We start from the raw sequence: 8,729 nt of genomic DNA on the forward strand, positions 1-8,729 counted from the left end.
GCTTTCAACAGAATCTCTAAATTATTGTTAGGTTTGAAAAACAATTAACAAGCTTGATTTACCAGACAAAGTCATACAATAATTAAAGAATTAACCTTTCTAAGTATATGCAGCACATTTACTTAAGTTAATGAACATGTACCAGGGAGTAAAGCAAAACTAAACAAATTTTAAAGGATTGGTATCAAAAAGATCATATTTGCTTAGAGGTCAGCAAATCTTCTGGAGCTGAAATGCCTAAACATTGGAGTGTTTATCTTTTGGAGTCTGTTCCTGGGATTCTTATACAAATATGCTGCTTATTTACAAGCTCCAGATTAGTCAAAGTAAGCATTTACAGAAACAATGTCAAAAGAATGGTGGTGCCCTGGCTGGTGTGGCTCAGTGGATTAAGAACCAGCCTATAAACTGAAGGGTCTCAGGTTCAATTCCCAGTCAGGGCACATGCCTGGGCTGCAGGTGAGGTCCCCGGTTGGGGGTATATGAGAGGCAACCAATCAATGAGAGGCAGCCAATTGATGTATCTCTGGTACATTGATGTTTTTCTTTCTCCTTCCCTTCCCCTCTTTCTAAAAATAAATAAAATATTGTTTTAAATGGTGGAGTGGGTTACAATTCCCCACTGTTACAGGAGGACTAATTTTACGTAACACATTCCGAGGGACTGCAATTAAAGATACTACTCATATTTTTTATTTTAAGAGAATTTTTTAAGGTGGCTAGGTCAATGATTTCCCAATTTTAAGCCAATTAATGTGGGGCTCCAGTATCTGAACTTACCATAATGCTTTAGATGTTGAATTTTGGTCCCCTTAATGGTGACAAACTGATGGTCCAGGCTTATTTTTCCCAGAAGCAGAAACCTTTATTCACTCAGGTGGAGGGGACTGACCTCTGTTCACTAATCAAGCAAGTGTTTACTCAGTAGAATGGCCCAGAATTAGGCCTGCCTGGCTACTCTTGGCTACTCTCTCAGGATTTGCTAAAGGGTGGCAAATTATAGAACCTTTAATTTAAAACAAAGCATACACAAAACAAGACCAACACACACATACAACACAGTAGACTGAATACTCTTCAGATAAAAAAAGTCCAAGGCCCTGGGACTTGAACTCAAGTTTTGAGACTCACTCAAACATGACTTTTGAGGACCTCAGCAATTTTAACCTTTCCTCCAGTTGTCTCCCTAGGGTAGGATTTCAACCCACAATCCTAGCACTGGGACTCTAACCCAAGTCTCTGGGGGTAGGACTTGAACCAACTATTTTTAAGAGATTCTTAGACAATTAAGGCACAAGCACATACAAGCAAGGTCATTTTCCCAAAAAGTATCTGATAGAGGAGCTGTTTCTTAAAAGTGAAAGTGTACCAAGGATCCTGGCATGCCAGGAGATCCAGGAACTTAGCATAAGAGTTTCTAGACCAGCGGTTCTCAACCTGTAGGTCACGACCCCTTTGGGGGTCGAATGACCCTTTCACAGGGGTCGCCTAAGACTATTGGAAAACACATATATAATTACATATTGTTTTTGTGATTAATCACTATGCTTTAATTATGTTCAATTTTTAACAATAAAAATACATCCTGCATATCAGATACTTACAGTACCATTCATAACAGTAGCAAAATTACAGTTATGAAGTAGCAACAAAAATAATTTTATGGTTGGGAGTCACCACAACATGAGGAACTGTATTAAAGGGTCCTGGCATTAGGAAGGTTGAGAACCACTGTTCTAGACAAACCAGTCTAAGCAGCCACTCAGAGTCGGTGGTTGGGACCCACATCATCCACCCTGTGGGTGGGGGCACAGTGCTTTGGCGAGGCAGTTACAAGATCTTGGTCATTTCTGGTCACCAAAAATGTTACTGAGCAAGAGCTCACTGCCTGACATGTATAGAAGCCAATACTATAGCATTGGCTTTTGAAAAGAGAAAAAGCTTTTATTACAGTCAACTGGCAAGGAGGCAGGAGTCAAAGTTCAAGTTTGTCTCCCATATTCAGAGTGCAGGAATAGTTTTAAGGGGTTAAGGGTAGCAGGCAGGTATGTGGAAGTACTGGCAATGCAATTTTGATTTGAGAGCTTAGAAATTTGGCCATTTATGGTAACATATTGCTAAGGGACTTTAGCACTGCATCTACCTGGACAATGGACCCTTAGTTTTGGAAAGGGTTCCTGTATTCAAGTTCCAGTCATTCCAGTCATGTCCCAGTCCTTTGGTCCTATGGGTGGGCAGTGGTGGGCGGTGGAGAGGCAGTGAGACTTTGGTTCCAAGTCACCTAGAGGTCAAAGTTCTCTCCTCTGTTCATGCTTCAGCACATGCCTTGTGGTTCTGGTCTGTTGTCTCTGAAAAGCAACTCAGCATCTTGTTTTGAAATAGAGTAAACAAATTTTGAGGTGGCTCTGTAGTTACATTTTATTTTTTACATAAGAAGCATCCAGATGGAGTTTTGTTCATTTCCCAATTTCTAACATTTTTGTTTATTTTCCAGAGAAGAAGTGGCCTCTCCTCTTCCTCCAGTTTTTCACCTTTTAGGGAGGTCCTCTCCTGCTTTTCAGTCCATGGAGATGAGCCTGTGAGTGTGAGTGAAGTCCCTTTGTCTCTGACTCTATATTAGCATTTGAAAAACCATTACAAATTTTAACTTTGAATATTTTCGTCTAATTGTGTGACATCTGCCTTTTCCCCCACCCCCTATTTTCCCACTAGTGAGTCAGGTCTTGAATTCCATTTCTTTTTTTAAAAAAAGTATATTATGTTGATTATGTTGTTACAGTAGTCCCATTTTTTTCCCTTTGCTCCCCTCTTCCCAGTACCCCCTTCCTTCCAGCAATCCCACCCCTCTTAGTTCATGTCCATGGGTTGTGCATATAAGTTCTTTGGATTCACCCTTTCCTTTATTATTCTTAACTTCCCCCTGTCTCTTTTGTAACAACCAATTATGCTTCTTAATCACTGCACCGTTTCCCCATTTCTCCCCCTTACCTCTCCCAGCTGATAACCCTCCAAATTATTCCCATACCTATGATTCTGTTCCTGTTCTGGTTTGCTTAGTTGGATTTTGTTTTTATTTTTTAGATTCAGTTGATAGTTGTGAGTTTGTTGTCATTTTAATGTTCATATTGTTGATCTTCTTTTTCTTAAGTAAGTCCCATTGACATTTCATATAATAATGGCTTGGGGATGATGAACTCCTTTAGCTTTACCTTGTCTGGGAAGCACTTCATTTACCCTTCCATTCTAAATGATAGCTTTTCTGGATAGAGTAATATTTGTTGTAAGTCCTTGCTTTTCACCACCTTGAATACTTCTTGCCAGCCCCTTCTTGCCTGCCAAGTTTCTTTTGATAAATCAGCTGATAGTCTTAGAGGCACCCCTCTGTAGGTAACTCTTTGCTTTTCTCTTGCTGCTTTTAAGATTCTCTCTTTATCTTTAGTCTGTGGCATTTTAAGTATGATGTATCTTTGTGTGGTCCTCTTTAGGTCTAGCTTGTTTGGGACTGTACTTCCTGGACTTGTATGTATATTTCATTTGCCAAATTTGTTGAGTTTTCCTTCATTATTTTCTCACATAAGTTTTCAATTTCTTGCTCTTCCTCTTCTCCTTCTGGTACCCATATAATTCAGATGCTGGCACGTTTAAAGTTGTCCCAGAGGTTCCTAGACGCTCCTTATGTTTTTTAATTCTTTTTTCCTCATTCTGTACTAGTTGACTGTTTTTTTCTTCCTTATGTTCCAAATCATTGATTTGAACCCTGGTTTCCTTCCCTTTACCATTGGTTTTGTGTGGATTTTCCTTTGTTTCATTTAGCATAGCCTTCACTTCTTTCCTTATGCGTTTGCCATCCTCAAGCATATCTGTCAAGCCTGTGAGTATCTTTATCACCAGTGTTTTGAACCCTGCATCTGTTAGGTTGGCTTTCTCTTCATCACTTAGTTCTCCCACTTGAACCTTGATCCATTCCCCTTTTGGGCCATACTTCTCTGTCTTCTCATCTTGACAGGCTCCTGTGTTTGTTTGCCTCTGTGTCTTAGGTAGAGCTGTTGCATCTGTTACTTTGTAAGGGATGGAGCCTTAGGTATTCACCAGTACAGGTGACCCATTTCACTGGGTTGTGGTGCTGTATGTGGGGGAGGGGTCAGAGGGGGAACAATGCTGCTTCCTCAGCACTTTCCCCTTTTCCAGGCACTTCTCCCACTTTCATATGGGACTGCCACCTCCCTAGCTATTGTCCTGGCTGTCGTTCCCAGAATGAGTGGGTCTGCCGACATTCTAGCATTATGGGGCCTTTTAAACAAGCAGACTCTGCTGAGAGACTGGCAGTTTCTTCCTCCACCCCAACCTCCACTGGTTTTCACAGTCAGAAGCAATGAGGCTTTATTTTCCCTGGCACTGGAACTGTGAGCTGTGCAGGCTGGTCTGGTGCTGGGGCCGCTCCCCAGATGTCCCTCCCTACTTTATAAAACATGTAACTTTGCTTTCTGCTGACCTGCTGCTGCTGCCACTGCTGCCTCTACCACACAACATCCTCTCTGCTCCAGCTCCACCCCTCCTACCTGTCTGGATGAGTATTTCTTCTTTATATCTTTGTTTGTTGGACTTCCATGCAGCTTGATTTCCTGTAACTTCTGGTTGTCTCTAGTTTTGAGGTAGTTGTATTCCTTCTTGGTTGTGGAGGGAGACACAATGTGTCTCTCTAGGTTTCCATCTTGGCTAGAAGTTGCTTAGTGCATTTAAGTGAGGATTTTTATTGCACATCTTAGAGTCATTGTTCAAGGCACTTTCCAAATGCCTGGGGGCCCTGGTGTCACTTGCACTCCTTTTCATCTGGGAAGCCAACTTCTCTGCCACAACTCTGGTTTCAGCCAGGGATCCATAAAGACATGGTTGAGGACTTAGATTCCCTGGATCTCAACTTCAGTTCTTTGGCCACTTCTTCTGCTGAAGCAGCATAAGGAGGCTTACCCTGAATCACACCCTGGTTTTTGTAACCTCTGACATAGTACTTCCCAACTCTTCCAAATGTTCTGCTCACTGGGGTGGAAATAACTTTTCTTGGAAGATGTCTTGCTCATCCTCTGACAGAAACGACCTGTATGGGGAAAGGCCCACTGCCCTCACGGCCTGTCTGCTCCCAACCCAGTGTCTGACTGTTTCTAGCATCCTTCCCTGAGAAGGTATAGTTTGGATTCTGCCCTGTGTCTTGCTAGTCCTGCTGCCATCACTGCCAGAGAAGGCTCCAGTGTCCTGCTGACATCCCCACATGGAAGACACGGTAAGCACCTGTTGCTAAAGTTTCCCTATAGGGGCCTCCAAAGCCACAGACTCCTGCAAAGAGTCTGGGGGGACAGGCCCGAAGTGTCACAGGTACACAGAAGTTGGGTAGAAAGGCAATGCTGAGGGCTGTGGGAAGGGTAATGGGAGGCTCTGCCAGGAGAAGTTCAGCCTTTCCAGGATGCTCTGCGCATCTTTTCTACTTCGACAGCTTGCTCGGCCTGACTATCACAGTGGTCAATGAATTGGGTCTTTTCCCAGCTTGTTTTGAGGAGCTTGGACTAGAACAGCATCTCATCAAAATACACCCAAGGACAGCAGTGTTCTTAGGGCACAGGCTGGCCACATGCATTGTTTGCAAACAGGGCCATGTCCAGGCAACTCATGAAGAGAGTTGACAGCTGAATGACTCAAGGGTTAAGATTCTCAATCTTGAGCTCTTGCAACTGATCAGGCTCAGTTTGAGGAACAATGCATGAAACAGGGAGGCATCCAGCTCCTGATGATGTAATATCTGTGCTCCAGGCCACTACACCATATACCGTAGGACACATCACAGCACCGTGAGATGAGTGGGCACACTGGCTGTGTTCAGCATGGCTGGGGTATCTGACCTCATGCAGGCCAGGAAGGCCCTCACCCTGCGGTTCTTGTCCTGCACTGCCTTCCCCAGCCAGAGCCTCTTCAGGTTGGGGCAGGTCCACTCCGTGAAGGCAAGAGCTTCCACCAGCTGTGGGGGTTGTAGAGATTTCACTTTATGAGGTTCCCACTGTTAGGTTTTGGGGGGTTGGTGGAGGTAGAGAAGGCCAGCAGCCAAATGTCAAACCAGATGGTTTACTGAGTGTGCAACATGGTGGGCTGAGTCAGATGCCAGCAGCCAGGGTCAGGGTGGGGTGAGTTTTAAGGAGTTCTGAGGACTGGAATGAAGAAACAGCACAAGGTAGGCTAAATTTCCTCCTTATATGGCCTGTAGGCTGATGACTGGCCCAGTCGCAACCTCCTAATAGCTGCCTGAGTCTAGGGCAGCAGGGGTGGTGGGGGGTGGGGGGAAGGTGAGCTGCCTTATGGTGGACTTTTGTTTGGAATGGTGGGCTTTTGGATGACTTTTGTTTAGAATGGCAGGCTTCAAAATGGTAGGCTTCTTCCTCGTATTCCAGACTCTTTTTTAATTTGTTTCCAGGGGCTGTAGGATAGTGATTTCCTTCTTCTATAGCTACTTTCTACTGGGCGGGATATAGAGCTGTCCCTAAACAGGGTCTTAGGGGTAGGGAGACAGGAGGATGGAGGATATCTCAGTGCATACATGCGGGTCTCCAGAGGTTGAGGGCAGAAGAAGGAGGATGGCTGGGTTCAGTACAGAGCACTGGAGAACCATTACATGTGATTCCTGGAGGAGCATGAGAAAAGACTGTTGGAGCTGGGATGGGTGAAGGAATTTATCATCCTGATTGGCAAAGATGTCTGCAATAGCATGAGAGGAGTAGACAGTGATAGGTTGATGATAGGGGTTAGGAACTACGGGGTGGAGTGGGACTACTGCCTGATTGATTATTCACAAATCCTGAACAAGATGATAGGTACTGGCAGGCTTTTGAACAGGGAGAACAGGAGTATTATAAAGGGAATGTGTAGGCCTCAGAAGCCCAGCTTTAAGCAGATACATGATTGTTGGCTTGAGACCTTGTAGGGCTTCTGGGGGTACCAGGTCTTGTGACCAGAAAAGGAACTGGGTTGAGTCTCTAGGTGGATCTTAATGGGTTCATGGTGGGTGGTGACAACAGGGGTGTCTGTGTCCCAGACCATGGTAGAAACAGTTGGAGAGTGGAATAGGGTGTTAGGACATGAGAGTCAATCGATTGTGAGAGAGAGAAGGGAGATTCCCTGCAGTTGCTTAGGGGAGGGTATAAGAATCTGGGCCTGTAATTTGGCTAAAATATCTCTACCAAGATAGGGGTAGGGCAATTAGGAAGAACTAAGAAGGAGTGTGAAAAACTGATTCCTTCCAGGAAACAGTCCAGGGAAGGAGTTACAGCAGGCCTTGAAACTATGCCATCAACCCCAACAATCAAGATAGGAGAACTGGTGAACTCTCCAGAATATTCAGAAAGAGCAGAATAAGTGACCCCAGTATCAATGACAAAAAAAAAAATTGGCTTGTCTGCCACTGAAAGAGTTACCCAAGGCTCCATTGTCAGGAGGGGTGTGGGGCCAAAACAGTTCCCAGGCAACGTCAGACTTCCATGGCCAGACTCAGGAGGTTGGGGAGTTCAAAGCCAGGATGTTACCAAGCCTGGGCAACCAGTGCCCCCTTGCCTTGAGAGGTCTTTCTATTTGCACAGAGGACTGGGTTTGGTCAGTAGTCATGGGCTTGGGCAGTTGATGGCCCAGTGGCCAGTTTTGCAGGGTGCCTGGGAGTCTGCCCCCACCCTCAATGAACTGTTCTTACGGGCTCAGTCAGGACTGAAACCAAGATATGAAGGGCCTTAACCTAAGACTGGGCTTTCTCCTTACCTTGATTGTTGAAGACCATGAAGGCCAGATTTATTAGGTCAGCTTGTGTAGTCTGAACCCATTTCCAGCTTCTTTAGCTTACGGCAACTATCTGGAGCACACTGGGAGATAAAATGCATAAGGAGAAGAAGAGCACCCTCTGGCATATTAGGGTCTAAATTAGTGAATCACTGGAGGGCCTCCCATAACCAACTCAAGAAAGCAGCAGGGTTTTTGTTAGGTCCCTGCGTAATTTCTTTGAATTTATCCTAATTTACAGCTTTTGGGGCAGTGGCCTGCATTCTGGCAGTGAGGCAAGTTATCATGCAGTTGCGAGTGCAGATGCCCTGAGCCCTTCCCTGATAGTTCCAATCTGGCTCCTCTTGGGGAACTGCTATGGCCCCAACTGGACTATTGGGGTCCTGGTGATCAAGCCTGAATGGCAGTCCCAACTCTCTCCCTCTCCTCAGCATTCATGCAGGTAGAGAGGATAGGATAAAGGTCTTGCCAGGAGAGGCTATAGGAGATCGTAATGTATTGAAATTCCTTAATGAACCAAGTGGGATCAGAGGAGAAGGAACCAAGGAGTTGCTCAATCTGACACAGATCAGATAGAGAGAAGGGCACATGGACCCGGATGGAATTGCCTCCAGAATCCGCAACCTCATGGAGGGGAGGGATAAGGTATGGGGCGAGTTGCTGATGAGCCTGCGTATGGCGAGGGCTTGGCTGAGGAGGTGAGGTGTCAGAAGTAGAGTCTGAGTCTGGGTTAGAGTTTGAGAGTGCTACACCTCAGGAGCGGGTTGAGGTGGAGGATGTTGGGAAGAAGGGGCAGTGCAGGGGAGGAGCAGAAAGACGGTCCTCTAAAGGATCAGGGTCCAAGGGTGCAGTGGAGGGCAAAGGAGCAGAAACCTGTGGTAGGGGAGAATGGAGAAGAATCTGATAGGTGGAGCAGGATCCAC

General features: G+C 45.3%; 1 pseudogene; it reads right to left on the reverse strand.

Moving 5' to 3' along the window:
- Nucleotides 1–4,716: 4,716 nt before the first annotated feature.
- Nucleotides 4,717–7,807, reverse strand: LOC150001724 (constitutive coactivator of PPAR-gamma-like protein 1 pseudogene; annotated as a pseudogene).
- Nucleotides 7,808–8,729: the final 922 nt, after the last annotated feature.

This window comes from Furipterus horrens, unplaced genomic scaffold (assembly GCF_987537825.1).
Source record: "Furipterus horrens unplaced genomic scaffold, mFurHor1.1.pri manual_scaffold_9, whole genome shotgun sequence".
NCBI classification, from domain to species: domain Eukaryota; kingdom Metazoa; phylum Chordata; class Mammalia; order Chiroptera; family Furipteridae; genus Furipterus; species Furipterus horrens.